Source organism: Hordeum vulgare, chromosome 2H (assembly GCF_904849725.1).
Source record: "Hordeum vulgare subsp. vulgare chromosome 2H, MorexV3_pseudomolecules_assembly, whole genome shotgun sequence".
Lineage (NCBI taxonomy): Eukaryota > Viridiplantae > Streptophyta > Magnoliopsida > Poales > Poaceae > Hordeum > Hordeum vulgare.
The window spans coordinates 62,993,638-63,016,371 of NC_058519.1; positions in this window are offsets into that span (position 1 = coordinate 62,993,638).

Here is a 22,734-nt window from a genome sequence, read left to right on the forward strand (position 1 = left end):
TTTGAAAATACATGATTGCTTTGTTAGTATGCTTGAAGTATTATTATACTTATGTCAATATTAAACTTTTTGTCTTGAATCATATGGATCTGAATATTCATGCCACAATATATGTTAGGTAGCATTCCACATCAAAAATTCTGTTTTTATCATTTACCTACTCGAGGACGAGCAGGAATTAAGCTTGGGGATGCTTGATACGTCTCCAACGTATCTATAATTTTTTATCGTTCCATGCTATTATATTATCAGCTTTGGATGTTTTCTATGCATGAATATGCTATTTTATATTATTTTTGGGACTAACCTATTGACCTAGAGCCCAGTGCCAGTTTCTGTCTTTTTCTTGTTTTTGACCTTTTTCAGATAGGAATATCAAACGGAGTCCAAACGGAATAAAACTTTCGCCGTGATTTTTTATGGAAAATATCAAAAATACCAGAAGAAAAAGATACCGAAGAGGAGTTCCGAGGAAGCCACGAGCTAGGGAGGCGCGCCCACCCCCCTCGGCGCGCCTGGGGGGCTCGTGACTCCCTCGTGGGTCCCCCTGACTTGTTCTTGATGCCATCTGGTCTTATAAATACAGAAACCTCCAGAAATAAACCTAGATCGGGAGTTCCGCCACCGCAAGCCTCTGTAGCCACCAAAAACCAATCGAGAGCCCGTTCCGGCACCCTGCCGGAGGGGGAATCCATCTCCGATGGCCATCTTCTTCATCCCGGCGATCTCCATGACGAGGAGGGAGTAGTTCTCCCACGGGGCTGAGGGTATGTACCAATAGCTATGTGTTTGATCTCTCTCTCTATAATGTTCTTGAGATTTCATGATCTCGATGTACCGCGGGCTTTGCTACTATAGTTGGATCCTATGATGTTCTTCCCCCTCTCCCTTCTTGTAATGAATTGAGTTTCCCCTTTGAAGTTATCTTATCGGATTGAGTCTTTAAGAACACTTGATGTATGTCTTGCACGTGTCTATCTGTGGTGACAATGGGATATTCATGTGAGTCCTTGATGTATGTTTTGGTGATCAACTTGCGGGTTTCGTGACATCGGGAACCTATGCATATGGGTAGGCACACGTTTTGACTCTCCGGTATAAACTTTGGGGCACTCTTTGAAGTTCTATGTGTTGGTTGAATAGATGATTCTAAGATTGTGTGATGCATATCGTATAACCATGCCCACGGATACTTGAGGTGACAATGGAGTATCTAGGTGACATTAGGGTCTTGGTTGATGTGTGTCTTAAGGTGTTATTCTAGTACGAACTCTAGGATAGATTGAACGAAAGAATAGCTTCATGTTATTTTACTACGGACTCTCGAATAGATCGATCAGAAAGAATAACTTTGTGGTGGTTTTGTACCCGACAATAATCTCTTCGTTTGTTCTCCGCTATTAGTGACTTTGGAGTGACTCTTTGTTGCATGTTGAGGGCTAGTTATGCGATCCAATTATGTTATCATTGTTGAGAGAACTTCACTAGTGAAAGTATGAACCCTAGGCCTTGTTTCCACGCATTCCAATACCGTTCGTGCTCACTTTTATTATTAATTACCTTGCTGTTTTTATAATTTCAGATTACAAAAACCTATATCTACTATCCATATTGCACTTGTATCACCATCTCTTCGCCCAACTAGTGCACCTATACAATGTTGGAAATATGCCCTAGAGGCAATAATAAACTAGTTATTATTATATTTCCTTGTTCTTAATAATTTTTATTATCCATGCTAGAATTGTATTGATTGGAAACTCAAATACATGTGTGGATACATAGACAACAAACTGTCCCTAGTGAGCCTCTAGTTGACTAGTTCGTTAATCAAAGATGGTCAAGGTTTCCTGGCCATAGGCAAGTGTTGTCACTTGATAACGGGATCACATCATTAGGAGAATCATGTGATGGACAAGACCCAAACTATGAACGTAGCATATTGATCGTGTCATTTTATTGCTATTGTTTTCTGCGTGTCAAGTATTTGTTCCTATGACCATGAGATCATATAACTCACTGGCACCGGAGGAATACCTTGTGTGCATCAAACATCGCAACGTAACTGGGTGACTATAAAGGTGCTCTACAGGTATCTCCGAAGGTGTCCGTTGAGTTAGTGTGGATCAAAACTGGGATTTGTCACTCCGTGTGACGGAGAGATATCTCGGGGCCCACTCGGTAATACAACATCACACACAAGCCTTGCAAGCAATGTGACTAAGTGTAAGTCACAGGATCTGGCATTACGGAACGAGTAAAGAGACTTGCCAATAACGATATTGAAATAAGTATGCGGATACCGACTATCAAATCTCGGGCAAGTAACATACCGAAGGACAAAGGGAATGACATACAAGATTATATGAATCCTTGACACTGAGGTTCAACCGTTAAGATCTTCGGAGAATATGTAGGATCCAATATGGGCATCCAGGTCCTGCTATTGGATATTGACCGAGGAGTGTCTCGGGTTATGTCTACATAGTTCTCGAACCCGCAGGGTCTGCACACTTAAGGTTCGGTGACGTTTCGGTATAGTTGAGTTATAGGTGTTGGTAACCGAAAGTTGTTCGGAGTCCCAGATGAGATCCAGAACATCACGAGGAGCTCCATAATGGTCCGGAGGTAAAGATTGATATATAGGAAGTCCTGTTTTGGTCACCAGAAAAGTTTCGGGCTCATTGGTAGTGTACCGGGAGTGTCGGGAGGGGTGCCGGGGACCATCGGGAGGGGTGTCACACCCCAACGGGTCTCATGGGCTATGGGAAGAGATAAACCAGCCCCTAGTGGGCTGAAATAAGTTCTCACTAAGGCCCATAAGGTTTGAGAAGGAAAAAAACACAAGGTGGAAAGAGTTTCCAAGTGGGAAGGTGGAATCCTACTCCAAGTAGGATTGGAGTAGGACTCCTCCACCTCCAATTTCGGCCAAACCTTGAGGGTTTGAGGCTGCCTCCTCCCCTCCCTCCCTCCTATATATACTAGAGGTATTGAGGGTTTTTGTGACACAACTTTGCCACGTGTTGCTTGACCCTATACCACGCAGTTTTTCCTCTAGATCGTATTTCTGCGGAGCTTAGGCGAAGCTCTGCCGGAGTAAATCATCACCACCACCGGCGCGCCGTCACGCTGCCGGAGAACTCTTCTACCTCTCCTGCCCCTCTTGCTTCATCAAGAAGGTGGAGATCGTCATCGAGATGTACGTGTGCTGAACGCAGAGGTGTCGTCCATTCGGCACTAGATCGGGAAGGATCGTGATGAAGTTCGCGGGACGCATGGTGCTAAAGTTCGCGGGGCGCATCGTGATGAAGTTTGCTGGACGGATCGTGATGAGATAGTACGACTACGGCGATCTGAATCGCGGAAACATTCCACTAGATCAACCGCGTTATATATGCTTCCGCTTAGCGATCTACAAGGGTACGTAGATCTAATCTCCCTTTCGTAGATGATCATCACCATGATAGGTATTCGTGCGCGTAGGAAATTTTTTGTTTCCAATGCGACGTTCCCCAACAGTGGCATCATGAGCTAGGTTCATGCGTAGATGTTATCTTGAGTAGAACACAAAGGGTTTTGTGGACGGTGATGTTCGATTTGTTGCCCTCCTTAGTCTTTTCTCGATTCAGCGGTATTGTTGGATTGAAGTGGCCTGGACCGACATTATTCGTACGCTTACGAAAGACCGGTTTCATCGATTGACATGCAACCTCGTTGCATAAAGATGACTCGCGGGTGTCGGTTTCTTTAACTTTAGTTGAATTGGTTTTGACTGAGGCGGTCCTTGGAGAGGTTAAATAGCAATTTGCACATTTCCGTTGTGGTTTTTTGCGTAAGTAAGATGCAATCTACTAGATACCATAGCAGCCACGTAAAACATGCAACAACAAATTAGAGGATGTCTAACTTGTTTTTGCAGGGTATGCTTGTGATATTATATGGCCAATGACGTGATGTGATATATTGGATGTATGAGATGATCATGTTGTAATAGTTAATATCGACTTGCACGTCGATGCTACGGCAACCGGCAGGAGCCATAGGGTTGTCTTTAAACTAACGTTTCTGTTTGTAGATGCGTTTACTATATTTCTAGGACGTAGCTTTAGTAGTAATAGCATAAGTAGCACGACAACCTCGATGGCAACACTTTGATGGAGATCATGGTGTGGAGCCGGTGACAAGAAGGTCATGCCGGTGCTTTGGTGATGGAGATCAAGAAGCACAAGATGATGGCCATATAATGTCACTTATAAATTGCATGTGATGTTAATCCTTTTATGCACCTTATTTTGCTTAGAACAACGGTAGCATTATGAGGTGATCTCTCACAAAAATTTCAAGACGAAATTGTGTTCGCCCCGACTGTGCACCATTGCTACAGTTCATCGTTTCGAGATACCACATGATGATCGGGCGTGATAGACTCAACATTCACATACAACGGGTGCAAAACACTTGCACGCGCGGAACACTCGGGTTAAGCTTGACGAGCCTAGCATGTGCAGACATGGCCTCGAAACACATGAGACCGAAAGGTCGAGCATGGATCATATAGTTGATATGATTAGTATAGAGATGCTTATCACTGAAACTATTCTCAACTCATGTGATGATCGGACTTGAGTTAGTGGATTTGGATCATGTACCACTCAAATGACTAGAGAGATGTACTTTTTGAGTGGGAGTTCTTAAGTAATATGATTAATTGAACTAATTATCATGAGCATAGTCTAATGGTCTTTGCGAATTATGATGTAGCTTGCGCTATAGCTCTACTGTTTTTTATATGTTCCTAGAGAAAAATTTAGTTGAAAGTTGATAGTAGCAACTTTGCGGACTGAGTCCGTAGAACTGAGGATTGTCCTCATTGCTGCGCAGATGGCTTATGTCCTTAATGCACCACTCGGTGTGCTGCACCTCGAGCGTCGTCTGTGGATGTTGCGAACATCTGACATACACGTTTTTTATGACTACGTGATAGTTCAGTGCGTAATACATAATGGCTTAGAAGCAAGGCGGCAAAGACGTTTTGAAACGTCGCGGAACATAAGAGATGTTCTAAAAGATGAAATTGAGATTTCATGATCGTGCCCTTGTTGAGAGGTAAGAGACCTCCGACAAGATTGTTTGTCTACAAAGTAAAAGAGAAAAGCTCAATCGTTGAGCGTGTGCTCAGATCGTCTAAGTGCAACAATCGCTTGAATCAAGTGGGATTTAATCTTCCAGATGAGATAGTGATGGTTCTCCAAAGTTACTGCCACCAAGCTGCTAGAGCTTCGTGATGAACTATAAACATATCAAGGATAGATATGATGATCCTTGAGCGATTCACAATGTTTGACACTGCGAAAGTAGAAATCAAGAAGGAGCATCAATTGTTGATGGTTAGTAAAACCACTAGTTTCAAGAAGGGCAAGGACTAGAAGGGATACTTCATGAAACGGCAAACCAGTTGCTGCTCCAATGAAGAAACCCAAGATTGAACCCAAACCCGAGACTAAGTGCTTCTGTTATGAGGGGAACGACCACTGAGGCGGAGCTACCCTAGATACTTGGTAGATAAGAAGGCTGGCAAAGTCGACAGAAGTATATTTGATATACATGATATTGATGTGTACTTTACTGATACTCCTAGTAGCATGAGGGTATTGGATACCGGTTCGGTTGCTAAGTGATTAGTAACTCGAAATGAAAGCTACGGTATAAAGGGAGACTAGCTAAAGGCGAGGTGACGATACGTGTTGGAAGTGTTTCCAAGGTTGATGTGATCAAACATCGCACGCTCCCTCTATCATCGGGATTGGTGGTAAAACCTAAATAATTGTTATTTGGTGTTTGCGTTGAGCATGAACATGATTGGATCGTGTTTATTGCAATACAATTTTTCATTTAAAGAGAGTACTAGTTATTCTATTTGCTTGAATAATTACCCTCAATGGTTTATTGAATCTCGATCGTAGTGCTACACATGTTCATAATATTGGTGCCAAAAGATACAAAGTAATAATGATAGTACCACTTACTTGTGGCACTGCCACTTGAGTCATGTTGGTGTAGAACGCATGAAAAAACTCCATGCAGATGGATCGTTTGGACTCACTTGATTTTGAATCACTTGAGGCATGCAAATCATACCACATGGGCAAGATGACTGAAGGCCTTGTTTTCATTGAGATGGAACAAGAAATTAACTTGTTGGAAGTAATACATTTTTGATGTGTGCAGTCCAATGAGTGCTGAGGCACGGAGTGGATATTGTTATGTTCTTACTTCACTGATGATTTGAGTAGATACGGGAGTACTTACTTGATGAATCACAAGTCTAAAATATTGAAAAGCTCAAAGCTATTTTAGAGTGAAGATCATCGTGACAACAGGATAAACTGTCTATGATATGATCATAGAGATGAATATCTGAGTTGCAAGTTTTGGTACACAGTTAAGACAATGTGGAAATTGTTTCGCAATTCCTGCCACCTAGAACACCATAGTGTGATGGTGTGTCCGAACGTCATAGCCGCACCCTATTGGATATAGCGCATACTATGATGTCTCTTATCGAATTACCACTATCGTCTATGGGTTATGCATTAGAGACAACCGCATTCACTTTAAATAGGGCACCGCATATTTCCGTTGAGATTACACAGTATAGACTATGGTTTGGAGAAACCTAAGCTATCGTTTCTTAAAAGTTTGGGGCTGTGATTGTTATGTGAAAAAGTTTCAGTCTGATAAGCTCGAACCCAAAGCGGATAAATGCATCTTCATAGGATATCCAAAATAGTTGGGTGCATCTCCTATCTCAGATCTGGAAGCGAAGTGTTTGTTTCAAGAAATGGGTCCTTTCTCGAGGAAAGGTTTCTCTCGAAATAATTGAGTGGGAGGGTAGTGGAACTTGATGAGGTTAGTGAACCATCACTTCAACCAGTGTGTAGCACGGCGCATGAAGATATTCCTGTGGCGCCTACACCAATTGAAGTAGAAACTAATGATGGTGATCATTGAGCTTCGTATCAAGTTACTACAAACCTCGTAGGTCGACAAGGTCGCATACTACTGCAGAGTGGTACGGTAACCCTGTCTTGGAGGTCATTTTGTTGAACAACAATGAACCTATGAGCCATGGAGAACGGATGGTGGGCCCGGAATCCGACAAATGGCTGGAGGCCATGAAATCCGAGGGAGGATCCATGTACGAAAACAAAGTGTAGACTTTGGGAGAACTACTTGACGGTCGTAGGACTATTAAGTAAAGATGGATCTTCAAAAGGAAGATAGACGATGATGGTGAAAAGTCACCATTAAAAAAGGCTCGACTTGTCTCAAAGATGTTTTCGACAAGATCAAAGAGTTGAATTTGATGAGACTTTCTCACTCGTAGCGATGCTAAAAGTCTGTTGGAATTATGTTAGTAGTTGCTGCATTATTTACGAAATATTACACATAGGGTGTCAAAACATTGTTTCCTCGATAGTTTCCTTGAGGAAAGGTTGTATGTGATACAACAAGAAGGTTTTGTTGATCCTAAGGATACTAACAAGTATGCAAGCTCCAGCGATCCATTTATGGACTGGTGCAAGCATCTTGGAGTTGGAGTATACACTTTTATGATCAAAGCTTTTGGGTTTGTGCAAGGTTTATGAGAAACTTGTATTTCCAAAGAAGTGAGTGGGAGCACTATAGAATTTCTGATAAGTAAATGTGGTTCACATATTGTTGATCGGAAGTAATGTAGAATTTCTGTAAAGCATAAAGGTTGTTTGAAAGGGGGTTTTCAAAGGAAGACCTGGATAGAGCTACTTAAACATTGAGCATCAAGACCTATGGAGATAGATCAAAAATGCTAAACATAACTTTCAAATGAAATGCATGCCTTGACAAGTTTTTGAAGAAGTTCAAAATAGATAAGCAAAGAAGGAGTTCTTGGTTGTGTTGTAAGGTGTGAATATGAGTAAGACTCAAAAGCCCGACCACGGCAGAAGAAAGAGAAAGGACGAAGGTCGTACCCTATGCCTTATCCATAGACTCTACAGTATGCCATGTTGTGTACCGCACGTGATGTGTGCCTTGCCACAACTCTGTTAAGAGGTACCGAGAGTGATCCACGATTGAATCACTGAACAACGGTCAAAGTTATCCTTAGTAACTAATAGACTAAGGAATTTTTCTCGATTATGGAGGTGGTTGAAGAGTTTGCCGTAAAGGGTTGCGTTGATGCAAGCTTTGACACTAATCCGAATAACTATGAGTAGTAAAACGGATTCGGTTAGTAGAGTAGATATTTGGAGTATTTCCGAATAGCACGTAGTAGCAGCATCTATAAGATGACATAAAGATTTGTAAAGCACACACATATCTGAAAGATTCAAAACCGTTGACTAAAACCTCTATCACGAGCAAGACGTGATCAGACCCTAGAACTATATGGGTGTTGGGTTCGTAAAAATCACATGGTGATGTGAACTAGATTATTGACTCTAGTGCAAGTGGGAGACTGTTGGAAATATGCCCTAGAGGCAATAATAAATTAGTTATTATTATATTTCCTTGTTCATAATAATCTTTTAGTATCCATGCTAGAATTATATTGATTGGAAACTCAAATACATGTGTGGATACATAGACAACACACTGTCCCTAGTGAGCCTCTAGTTGACTAGTTCATTAATCAAAGATGGTCAAGGTTTTCTGGCCATAGGCAAGTGTTGTCACTTGATAACGGGATCACATCATTAGGAGAATCATGTGATGGACAAGACCCAAACTATGAACGTAGCATATTGATCGTGTCGTTTTATTGCTATTGTTTTCTGCGTGTCAAGTATTTGTTCCTATGACCATGAGATGATATAACTCACTGGCACGGTGTCCGTTGAGTTAGTATGGATCAAAACTGGGATTTGTCACTCCGTGTGACGGAGAGGTATCTCGGGGCCCACTCGGTAATACAACATCACACACAAGCCTTGCAAGCAATGTGACTAAGTGTAAGTCACAGGATCTTGTATTATGGAACGAGTAAAGAGACTTGCTAGTAACGATATTGAAATAGGTATGCGGATACCGGCGATCAAATCTCGGGCAAGTAACATACTGAAGGACAAAGGGAATGACATATGGGATTATATGAATCCTTTACACTCAGGTTCAACCGATAAGATCTTCGGAGAATATGTAGGATCCAATATGGGCATCCAGGTCCCGCTATTGGATATTGACCGAGGAGTGTCTCGGGTCATGTCTACATAGTTCTCGAACCCGCAGGGTCTGCACACTTAAGGTTCGGTGACGTTTTGATATAGTTGAGTTATAGGTGTTGGTAACCGAAAGTTGTTCGGAGTCCCAGATGAGATCCAGGACGTCACGAGGAGCTTCGGAATGGTCCGGGGGTAAAGATTGATATATAGGAAGTCCTGTTTTGGTCACCGGAAAAGTTTCGGGCTCATTGGTAGTGTACGGGGAGTGCCGGGGACCATCGGGAGGGTGTCACGCCCCAAGGGGTCTCATGGGCTATGGGAAGAGATAAACCAGCCCCTAGTGGGCTGGAATAAGTTCCCACTAAGGCCCATAAGATTTGAGAAGGAAAAACACAAGGTGGAAAGAGTTCCAAGTGGGAAGGTGGAATCCTACTCCAAGTAGGCTTGGAGTAGGACTCCTCCACCTCCAATTTCGGCCAAACCTTGAGGATTTGAGGCTGCCTCCTCCCCTCCCTCCCTCCTATATATACTAGAGGTATTAAAGGTTTTTGTGACACAACTTTGCCACGTGCTGCTCGACCCTATACCACGCAGTTTTTCCTCTAGATTGTATTTCTATGGAGCTTAGGCGAAGCACTGTCGGAGTAAATCATCACCACCACCGGCGCGCCGTCACGCTGCCGGAGAAGTCTTTTACCTCTCCCCCCCCTCTTGCTGGATCAAGAAGGTGGAGATCGTCATCGAGATGTACGTGTGCTGAACGCGGAGGTGTCGTCCATTCGCACTAGATCGGGAAGGATCGTGACGAAGTTCGCGGGACGCATCGTGATGAAGTTCGCGGGACGCATCGTGATGAAGTTCGCGGGACGGATCGTGATGAGATAGTACGACTACAGCGATCTGAATCGCAGAAACATTCCACTAGATCAACCAAGTTATATACGCTTCCGTTTAGCGATCTACAAGGGTACGTAGATCCAATCTCCCTCTCGTAGATGATCATCACCATGATAGGTCTTCGTGCGCGTAGGAATTTTTTTTGTTTCCCATGCGACGTTCCCCAACATACAATTTACCATTGTATTGGGTGTGTTGGGGACACAAGAGACACTTTGTTATTTGGTTGCAGGGATGCTTGAGAGAGACCATCTTCATCCTACGCCTCCTATGGATTGATAAACCTTAGGTCACCCACTTGAGGGAAAATTGGTACTGTGCTACAAACCTCTGCATTTGGAGGCCCAACAAGGTCTACAAGGAGAAGGTCGCGTAGTAGATATCAAGCTCTTGTGTGCCTCCCCTGGTGAGCTTCGATGGTCCTTAAGTTTCCTTCTGGTCCAAAAATAATCTCAAACATTTTTGTGGCATTTGGACTTCATTTGATATTGATTTTCTGCTAAGGAAAAAAACAAGCAAAAAACAACAACTAGCACTAGGCACTATGTTAATAGGTTAGTCCCAAAAAATGATATAAAGTTGTTATTAAATGATTATAAAACATCCAAGAATGATAATATAACAGCATAGAACAATCAAAAACTATAGATGCGTTAGAGACGTTCATGCATGGATCTGGCCCTATGGTAGGTTTCAGTGCCACACCGGAGGCTGTGCGATCCGTCTGGCATCCAAACGCCGGGGAGGATGTGCATTCCTGTCGTTGCCACTCGATAATGGAGGTGTGCATCCACTTCATGCCCGATGCAAATATGAGTGTCAATCCGGGTCGTGGTCGTGGTAAGCCCCAACTCAGGAGGCAACGAACCGAGGACCCCGAGGCTAGTGAAGGTGTGGACCTCGACGACCGGGAGTAGCAAACCACCCCAGAGGAGCGGGGGTGATAGAAGTTGAATCGCTATCCCCACACTCACATGCCCCCCTCCTGAGTTGGCCTAACAAGCGAGACGACACACAAAACCGATGATGACAACGCATCACCCATGACGGTGGAGGTGACATCCGAAGATGTCTAGACCAGAATGACCACGAGGAAGGCGCACCCGTTAGAGAGAGTGGTGGGCCAGCAGGGAGCGAATGACGTCCTCCCTAAATGAGGATTCGTCCTCCGAAGAGTCACTCCCGTCCTCCGCCCCCAGGGGTCGATCGCAAGAGGTAAGGGGAGGGGGGGTCCTTGCCCTCCGTCTCTGATAAGTCCACCTTGAAGGTTAGGCACAGTCCTGCTGTGCCAAAGTAGAAAGGCATGACCGGGTCGTCCACGCGGTTAGGCCGAGATAGAGCACCTTGATGCATGTAGGTCCATCATTCTCAAGGCACCCCATGTTGAGAATCACCATTTTTCCCATGGCCTCCGAGCCTCTTTTGAGAATATGCTTTTTCTTGATCCTCCTCAAAAGCCCATGCATGAAGTTCCACACCCGGGATAAAAAGAACGTTGCCTTTGTGAACTATGAATGATGCACGAATAGTAACTTTGAAGTCATTGAGGTGAAGAAACACCGTAACGCTTCATTAAGCTCCTCTTTCATAAGCACATTTCGCACAAAGAAAATTTTGACCATAAAGGAGAACCATATTTTGAGAAAAAACAATAAAATTCAGTACAAATCAAATTTAGTAGCTTAAAAAATATACAATTGATACACATTATTTTAGGCCCTCCTTAAGAACAATACAAATTAATTTAAGATCACTTTTTGTACCAACGAATTTCGCTAAATTCAAACTGGGAATGAATCTTCCATCTGTCTTTGGACATCCATAGGATGCACAGTCGTCTAGGTTTTTAACTGAAGAAATCCTATTCGTGGACTGACAAACTGAAGACGTTCTACTTCTTTTCTTCTTCAGTTCAAATGCCTCCCAACTAAAATAGCTGGCGAGCGCGTGAGATCGCCGCGGCCGAGCTTGAGTTCGTTTCCAGCTCCAATTCAGCCGGCGACAGCTCCAATCCGAGTTCGGCAAGAATTAGGAGCCTACTTAGCCATTCAATATTTGCTAGGAGGGAAAAGTGTTTGGGTTTCATGGAAATATCAGGAGGCAATTATTTCAGTGGTAGGCAGCGAGCATATGATGAAGGAACGTGAATCTAAGCATAACAAGACTAGAGATGGTATCAAGGTCACGTCATCTTGCGTGTGATGTCTTCAGCTTGGAACTGCTCTTGTTCATCCTGCACGTACTCTCCCAAGTCCATTTAATCACTCTCTGATCCCGGTGCTACCCAACATAAAAATAGCACCCAATGAACAACAACACCACATGATGCAACAAACACATGATGCATGAGATGAGAATGAACATGCATCTCTGTTCTAGTCACTTGCACATGCATGAGAAGAAAATACAAACTTCTGTACAGAACTGCACTCTAAGCTATATTGACATGCATGAGGATGACATGAACAGATGCATCACGCAAAAACGATGCAAAAACATATAAAGAACGTTACGAACGGAGCTACGGATCAACCAAAAACAACGAAACAAGAAATGGAGTCCTACGGATCAAATCCATCACAAACACACTCCCATGGCAAACTTCTGGTATTCCCAGGTTGCCACATCACAAAAAAAAACAAGTATAGACGGGGTGGTGCAAAGAACCTCACCACACCATCAACTATGCACTCACAAGGATCAAAACATCAAAACTATACATTCTGTCCTAAACAGCATCATAGCAGTTTGAGAGCTACATGCAAAGCCCCTACAACCACCCAAATGTGCCAAATAAGATATGTGGTAGAAGCTATTCAAAATATCTACAAGCCTGAGCAAAAATATAATACAAAGGAGTTTCACACAGAAAGATCTACAGCTGCTAACTTGGACAAAAATATCAATTTTCAAGGACTTTGTGAAATTCTCAGATTCTCACTAGCTGTTTATGCTCTGAAGGATTTTGACAGCACCCAAAAGAATATCTACGGGAAGTCAAATGGAATGAAAATTGACATAGAGCTAGACCAACACAAAAGCTACAACTTTCCAGTTGATTGCAAGGGCTGATTCCCAACACATGAACTTATTGGGGAATCAAAGAGCTCAACTTCGATTTCAAACTTGTCGGTGAGAAGCGGTTGTTTGATATCAGCTCATTAGATGAATGGAGGGCCCAGGCATATGATAATGCCAAGTTGTTCAAGGAAAAGGTTAAGACATGGCACGATAAAAGAATACAAAAACGAGAGTTCAATGTAGATGATTATGTCCTGCTATACAATTCTCGCTTAAGATTCTTCGCAGGCAAGCTTCTCTCTAAATGGGAAGGTCCCTACGTTGTCGAGGAAGTATATCATTCCGGTGCCATCAAAATCAATAACACGGAAGGTAATTTTCCTAGAGTGGTAAATGGGCAAAGAATCAAGCATTATATCTCTGGTACTCCCATAAATGTTGAGAGCAATATCATCAATATCATAACTCCAGAGGAGTACATAAGGGATGTTTATCAGTCTATTTCAGACCCTGAAAACAAAGAGGTATGTGTTTATGGTAAGTAATTGGACTGTGAAACTTTTCCAATAGGAAATTTTCTCTGTTTTGGAATTTATGCAAAAATAGAAAATAAAAAGCAGTCCGGAGAGCGCACGAGGCGGCCACAAGCTTGGTTGCCGCGGCCTCTCCCCCTGGCCACGACAACAGGGCTTGTGGGCACCTCGTGTGCCTCCCGGACTCCGTTTTCTTGCGGAACACTCCTTCTGGTCTAGAAAAAATCATTATATATACGCCCGAGGGTTTTGATCTCCGTATCACGCAGTTTTCCTTTGTTTTTGATTCGAGCCTGTTGTGTGTCGCACATTTAGAGCAAAGATTTCTCAGGAATCTGTTGGGGAGAATAATCTCCCTCAAGTTCATGAAGAAGTAGATGCTGATCTGAAAAGAGTAGAAGTCACGGAAACCAGGGACATAGCTAAGGAGAAAACCCAAGCTAGGGAGGAAGTTCAACCTATGTTCAACATTGAAGACATTGAAGGAGTGGATTTTCTCCAACCCTTCCTCCACGTGTTGTCTCCATCCTTGATTGAACTCTTGAGATTTTGTGAAACAACTCGTGCTCGCAATATTTCCCTTTCTCGTGAAGTTGTTTTGCTGGAAAACCATGTCGCAGATCTCCAAGGTATAAATCAAAGATTGATAGCTCTCTTGGAATCAAAGGCAAAGACTCCACCACCATCACCACCAAAGGAAGACAACTAAGCATTGGTATGAGCAACTCCCTTGGCTTATGCCAAGCTTGGGGGAGTTGCCCTGGTATCGTATCACCTTTATATCTTTTGCTTTTACCTTTGTTTTAGTTCTTTCTTTTTCTGTTTTTATTTCTTCTCTTAGTGGAATAAGTCTTTAGTGTTTGGTTTGAGTCTTTTGCCTTGTGTCTCCCCCAATGTATTCGAGCTTGCGAGCTATATAATAAAGAGTATCTTAGTCAAGGGCTTTGCTTTGTGCCGTGATCAAAAGTATGAAAAGAACGATAGCATGAAAGATCATGAGATGATCTTATGGAAAGTGATAGCTTCACATATAACAAGTATGATGATTGAAACTTGTTGAGAATAGACCAACATAGACCCCAGTCATCGTTGCAATTAATAAGAAGTAATAAGGAAAGAGAGGTTCACATATAAATATATCATCTTAGACACTTTCTATAATTGTGAGCACTCACCAAACTATTACATGCTTAGAAGTAGATGTTGGACAAGGAAGACAACATAATGAATTGTGTTTGCTTAGTTCCAAACAATGTTATATGATTACATATCCCTTAGCATGTGACGATTGCTTCCACCTCATATTAGCCAAAACTCTCGCACCAAGTAGAGATACTACTTATGCATCCATAAACCTTCAACCCAGTTTTGCCATGAGTGTCCACCATACCTACCTATGGATTGAATAAGATCCTTCAAGTAAGTTGTCATCGTTGCAAGCAATAAAAATTGCTCTCTAATATGTATGATCTATTAGTGTGTGGAAAATAAGCTTTATACGAACCTGTGATGAGGAAGACATAAAAGCGATAGACTGCATAGTAAAGTTATTTATCACAGGGGGCAATATAAAGTGACGTTCCTCCGCACTAAGAGGACACACATCCAAACCTCAAAAGCGCATGACAACCTCTGCTTCCCTCTGCGAAGGGCCTATCTTGTACCTTTACTTTTTGCCCTTGTAAGAGTCATTGTGATCTTCACCAATTCCTTATTTACCCTTTTTCTTGGTGAACGTCATATGCTTGGGAAAGATCTATATTCATATATCAACTTGGAGATGAGTACTTATGCTTTATTATTGTTGACTTTACCCTTGAGGTAAATGCTTGGGAGGCAAAATTATAAGCCCCTATCTTTCTGTGTGTCCAACTGAAACTTTGATACCATGAGTACCCCGTGAGTTGTAACAGTTGTGGAAAACAAAAGAGATGATTGAGTATGTGGATTTGCTTTACAAGCTCTTATTTGACTCTTTCTGATGATATGATAAATTGCAATTGCTTCAATGACTATGGATTGTTGTTGGCTACTTCTCGGTAAGGTTTTTATCTCATACTTTGCTTTGTGAAGGAATTGTTACTTTCCCATAAGAATCTCTATGATGTATTGTTGTTCTATGTGTGATCATGATGCCCTCATGTCCGTATTATATTTTATCGACACCTTCATCCCTAAACATGTGGACATGTTTATGGATCTTGGTTTTCGCTTGAGGACAAGCGAGGTATAAGCTTGGGGGAGTTGATACGTCCATTTTGCAGCATGCTTTCATGTTGATATTTATCGCTTTATGGACTGTTATTATACTTTGTGGTACCATACTTATGCCTTTTCTCTCTTATTTTGCAAGGTTTATTTGAAGAGGGAGAATACCGGCAGCTGGAATTCTGGACTGGAAAAGGAGCAAGTCTGAGAGCTCTAATCTGCGCAACTCCTAATGCCCTGAAAATCAAAGTGGAATTTTTTAGGAATATATAAAAAATACTGGGCAAAAGAAGTGCCACAGGGGAGCTGCCAGGGGCCCACAAGCCTGGTAGCCGCGGCCTGCCCTCCTGGCCGCGGCTACAGGGCTTGTGGACACCCTGGTGGCCCACTGCCCCCCTCTTCTGCTATATGAAGGGTTTCGTCCGGAAAAAAATCAGGGCGGAGCTTTTTCGTGGATGCTCCGCCTCCACGAGGCAGAACTTGAGCGGAACCAGTCTAGAGCTCCGGCAGGACGATCCTGCCGGAGAAACTTCCCTCTCGGAGGGGGAAATCATCGCCATCATCATCACCAACACTCCTCTCGTTGGAGGGGAGTCATCTCCATCAACATCTTCATCAGCACCATCTCATCTCCAAACCCTAGTTCATCACTTGTAACCAATCTCCGTCTCATGACTCCGATTGGTACTTGTAAGGTTGCTAGTAGTGTTGATTACTCTTTGTAGTTGATGCTAGTTGGATTACTTGGTGGGAGAGTTTATGTTCAGATCCTTGATGCTACTCATTACCTCTCTGGTCATGAATATGATTATGCTTCGTGAGTAGTTACTTTTGTTCCTGCGGACATGGGATAAGTCTTGCTATTAATAGTCATGTGAATTTGGTATTAGTTCAGTATTTTGATATGTTGTGTGTTGTCTTTTCCTCTAGTGGTGTTATGTGAACGTCGACTACATAACACTTCACCATATTTGGGCCTAGAGGAAGGCATTGGGGAGTAGTAAGTAGATGATGGGTTGCTAGAGTGACAGAAGCTTAAACCCCAGTATATGTGTTGCTTCGTAAGGGGCTGATTTGGATCCACTAGTTTAATGCTATGGTTAGACGTTGTCTTAATTCTTCTTTCGTAGTTGCGGATGCTTGCGAGAGGGGTTAATCATAAGTGGGATGCTTGTCCAAGTAAGGGCAGTACCCAAGCGCCGGTCCACCCACATATCAAACTATCAAAGTAACGAACGCGAATCATATGAACATGACGAAACTAGCATGACACAAATTCCCGTGTGTCCTCGAGAGCGTTTTTCCTCTTATAAGACTTTGTTCAGGCTTGTCCCTTGCTACCAAAGGGATTGGGCCACTTTGCTGCACCATTGCTACTACTTGTTACTTGTTACTTTTCGCTTGCTACGTTTCCCCTCACTACACCATCACTTGTTACCGCTACTTTCAGTGCTTGCAGTTATTACCTTGCTGAAAACCGTTTATCAGAGCCTTCTTCTCCTCGTTGGGTTCGACACTCTTACTTATCGAAAGGACTACGATTGATCCCCTATACTTGTGGGTATTCAATCACCAAGCACATGAGTAACACAAACACATATACATCATTACCCTAGTGCAATACACACATACTAACACACACACACACACACATGGTAGCTTGCTCACACATACACCCATGCACTCAAAGTCCCTACACATGCATCACTAACACAAGCTACATACATGTATAACACACCACACTAGGTTCTAGGAAGGGGAAAATCTAAACAAAATAAACACCTACTTACTTGCTGTCCAAGCAAGGATATGCAACACCTAGTAGCAACAGCAACAAGCAACACAAAGAAACAACAACAAAAATAAAAGTGTGAGAGGGGTTTCGAACCCATGACCTGCTGGGTCAACACACAGGAGCATACCACTCTACTACTTGCCATCAGCTCGACAAAACAAAGGGCTTAAACAGGATAAGCCATCCTGTCTGATGCTACTGTGCCCACGAAACAAATAACAAAAAGGGGTGGCGCCGAGGGGTTTCGAACCCACGACCACCTGATGCAACAACACAACACCTACCACTACGCTGCTGCTGCTGAACTTAACAGAGAAGAGGAGGAAACTCTATTGAGCAACCCCTCTGGTCCTTCCTCTGCCCGACGGTGGCTGGAACAGGGGAGGCACAACGACGGTGATCTACATCAAATTGGCCTACGACTCTGTAACATCCCAAATTTTGGAATGTTAATAAAACTGTTAGATTGATTGTTTGTTCGCTTGAGTGATTGAAAGCTTGAGTGAAATTTGAAAACTTTTCAAAACTTTTGAATGAGAGGGAATAAAATGACTTTCCCCTTTTTCCTGTGAATTCAAATTCATTTTTTTAAAACCAGCGAGAGGAGATAGCATGACTTCTTCAACTACAAAGAATTTGAACCAAGGTGGCACTTGAATTTCCTTTCGATTTTTCATTTGCATTTTGTTTTCTTCTTCACTCACGGAATGTCGGGAACAATACTTTGTCAAACAAGAGAAAAAGAGAGGAGAAACATGACCCTCCAAACCCGGGGATATTCTTTGAAATATTTGAGCCATGACACCCAAGATTTATTTGAGTAATTATTTGCAAAAAGAAATAAAGCATTTAGGGGATTTTCTGAAAAAACATTTTTTTGAAGTATTTTGGCCATGGAAAATGTACATCTTTTTGAATTTATTTTTCTGAAAATTTTAATATATTATACCCCTATATTCCAAGGATATTCTATTTCCTTTTAATCGTATTAATTCCTGTTTTAATAAAAAGGGAAAGAGATCTCTTATTTTAGGAATGTACTTGGGCCACGTTAGGAAACCAATCTGGCCCAATCCCACCTTCTTCTTCCTGCTCACGAGCTTCCTTCTGTGGCCATGGCAGAAGCTTCCCAGGAAGCTTCCCTCCCCCGATTCGCGAGCTACACTTCCTTCCCGAGCCTCCCACCACCCCTATAAGAACGCCCCTCCTCTCCTCGTTCCATTTTCCCCATCAGCTCGTCCTCTCCCTGCCCGTAGCCACGACGCCCCCTTCCTCGCCTCCAGGACCCCCTCCGCCGTTCCCCCTCCCCGCCGGCGACCTCCCCACCTTGCCGGAGCAGCTACCTCGCCGGAGTTCTTCCTCTCTGTCACCCATGGTGAGATTCACGAAATCCCGTATTGCAGTTTTTTTAGAAAATTGCAATCTTATAAAATTCATATCTATTAGTCTATAACTCCGAATTAGGTGATTCTTTTTGCGTTGGATCAAAAATTTTATGTAGTTTCTGTAGATATATAATTTGTCTATGTTTGGATTTATAAAAATTGAGTTAGATAAGATTTGAATTAAAGCTTGTTTTGCTTATTCCGGGAGTTTAAAAATAGCTTAATTTGATTCTTTTTGCTGCTGTTTCCTATTGATCATATCTTTCAGTAGTTTACGTTTCAATTTTTTTTAAATAATTTTACTTAGGGTTTTAAGCAAAACAGATTCTGTTTTAGCCTTTTTTGTTTTCTTGCTATTTCTTTTGTATTAATTGTTCTTAATTTGTTTTTTTTTTGTAATTGTGACAAGTTATATTTTGTTTTATGATATTTACCAGTAACTTTTCAACAACAACAAAATTTTATTTTATTTATTCTTATTTGTTTGCATGGAATCAATTCTAGTTCTATACTAACTTGCGAATTGATTGCATTGCTAGTTTGATTTCCTATTTTGAAAATACTTATAAAAAATATTGTTTTGTAAATTTTACTTCTGTTATCTTAGTTATTTTATATTTTGTTTTCTGTTATTTTTTTCTATTTTAGTGTTTTATTTTCTGTTAGACAAAAACTATTTAGTGTTTGACGTAGTAGAAGACTCCCTAGTCTTATTTGAAGTTTCCTTCGGATTCCTATTCGCTCTCTCTTTTGTTTTGATTGCTAGAATGATTGCTAGTATGAGTGCTTATGTGAATGATATGTTTGTTATATAGATTTCATCGGAGAGTGACGAGTAGTCTATCAAGTTATTTTCTCGAGAAATTCTTCTTCGTCAACATCACCAGGCAAGTCACTTTGATCATACTATCACCTATGTTTTATGCATCATAGTTCTACCATCCTATGCCCAATTGCATGCTGCTTAGGTACTTGGAAATTTTAGTATAGATTGTAGTATCATGTGGTAGGCACACAACACCCCGATACTTGGCCCCGGGTCGACAAATTTCATATTGCTATGCTTGAGTAGCTGAGATTTCGGTTGAGTGCATAAACACGAGTGATGCGAGGTTGACTAAATAATAAAGACCGGTTAAGAAAAGATTTTCAAGACCTTGGACGCAATGCAACTCTGGGTGAAGGACGGTTGATCGGCTCCCTGGAGAACCCAGTGGATGACCCGGGATGCTGGGGATGGCCATGACATCCTGCGGAAAGCTTCACCCAGGCTCAAAGAGACGGACGGATATTTTCAAGACCCAAGGCTTACCTGCACAGCCACAAGTCATTATGGGCTCTGGCTTGGTTGGACAACGCGGCGACTCTGGACAGGCGGTGCTAGCAGATGTAGACGAACGGTAGGAATCGATGGGCACCGACAGGGATTCAGAGGGACCCGTTGAAAGACCATGTTTTGATCATCCGGTCTTCAAACACCCTGAAGTGCGGACATACACGGAGGCGATCAAATTTTGTGGGGAACGTGTGCAAAACTCTGCAGAGTACTCAAACCTAATCGATTAGCCGTGTCCACGGTCATGGACAACTTGAGCCAAAGGAACTGAAGTTATCTGGATTTATCAACACCATTAAATATATTTGATGAGGGTAATTATTGACAACTCGGGTACCAAAACTGGTTGGCGGAACCATCTCGTTAACAACCAACAAAGTTGTAACATTTTGTTTTTAGCCCTCTCTTGTTGTAGGAGAAAAATTTGCTTTACGCTAAAACCTACAACCCCACCTGCCATACATGCATATAGTATAGATGACATTTTACCCCTCTCTTATGTGACTTGCCGGCATATTCAATATGCTGACCTACACGGCTGCAACGTCTTATGTTGCAGATATTTTTCTTCGACGAGTAAGAGTACGATTCAGGGTTACGGTCTACACTCAACTTGCCGTTGGTGTTTATTGGGACTCCACTCCCTTGACTGCTTCCGCTGAGACATTTAAGGTATATATCAGTTTTTACGCTATTTTACATGTGATTGCACTTTGATATATACATTGATGCACTGTGTGTGCCAGCATACTGATCCATGGATGGCACAGAAACACAGAGGCTTGACTCGTCTTGAGTCGGGTCGCTACAGACTCGTCGATGGAAGGGAGAAGGGGCTCCCAGGGTTCCATTTCTACACTAAGATCGCCACGAGAAGGTCTACTGCTGCGGCTCCACTATGCGCGGCGGCGCTGGCGACAGAGGGGCGCACGGCGGCGAAGTCACGACCCTATGCGCTAGATCTACCTAAAGGAAGGGGGAGGAAGACTCGTGCTCACCCATTGGACGAGGACGTCGTGCCTGTCGGAGAGGAAGTAGAGGAAGGAGTGGAAGAAGCCGCGACGGAGGGGTTCGTCGGAGAGGAAGAAGCCGCCGTCGATGTAGGGGAAGCAGACCCAATCTGCTTCTCCTAGCTGCGGGAACAGGTCCCCTAGAGGTCCCGCGTGCTCGCCGAAGCCTTGGAGGGGAAGCAGGGGCACGACAGCGACGGCGAGGAGCTTCTCACGACTCGGCCATGGCGGAGGAGGCTCTCTCTTACCTGCAGCCGACGAGGGAGAGGGAGGAGGAGATGGGGAAAGAAGTGGCGGCAGTTGGAGGAATCCTAGGCCCTGCACGGACGCCAAGGGTTCTTTATAGGAGGAGGAGGCAATGGACGCGCGGCCTCGACGTCCGTGAGACGGCGTCGCTCTCTGGCATGCTGTCTCTGAAGGAGACTGACGGAAAGGCGACAAAGGAAGGAGACGCCGTCTACAGGGAAAGGCTGGCGCGTGAGAGGAAGTTGGGCCAGCCAATGGGAGAAAGCCCACTCGAAGGCTCTAGATCGAGAAAAGAAAACCCACTGGGGTTTTCTATTTACAAAACAAACAGAGGCAAAACAAATGCACATGCAACACTGTTGAAGCTAAAAATAAAACAAAAATGCCCCTGGTCATAAGGAATTATGACCTATTTAAATAAAATATAAAAGGAATTTTTGGAGCATTTAAATATTTACAAAACAAAATTAATTGATCTGTTTTGTGAATATTTGCACCACTAAAACAAAGTTTGAAAACACTAAAAACATAGCATCACATCCACCACAATTCATACTAAAACATGAGCATTTTTGAAACAGGGATGGAGCAAGTGAAACTTGAGCTTGAGATAAATAGAGAGGAAGAAGTTTTGAAACCTAGTTGCATACCAACATAGTTGCTCTCTACTTTCAAATGCACTACTCCACATCATTTCACTTATCAACACATATCATCACACATCATCACATGGATTCACAAAGGCAACAAACACAAAAGACATGGAGGAATGGATGCATGGATGCAAAGGGAAACAAGGCTTGCACATGAAATACCACATGGAATATAACTCTCATTGCAAAGACAAGATGGACCCACATACAGAAGGTTCCAAATAAGGCAAGTTACACTCTGGGCCATTACACTTGATCCCCCTCAAAAGGCCATGCATGAAGTTCCACACCCGGGACAAAAAGAATGTTGCCTTGCGAACCATGAATGATGCACGAATAGTAACTTTGAAGTCATTGAGATGAAGAAACATCCTAACGCTTCATTAAGGACGTGTTTTGATGGGTGGGTCGCACCTGCATCGCACCCGACATGCAATCCAACTTGTT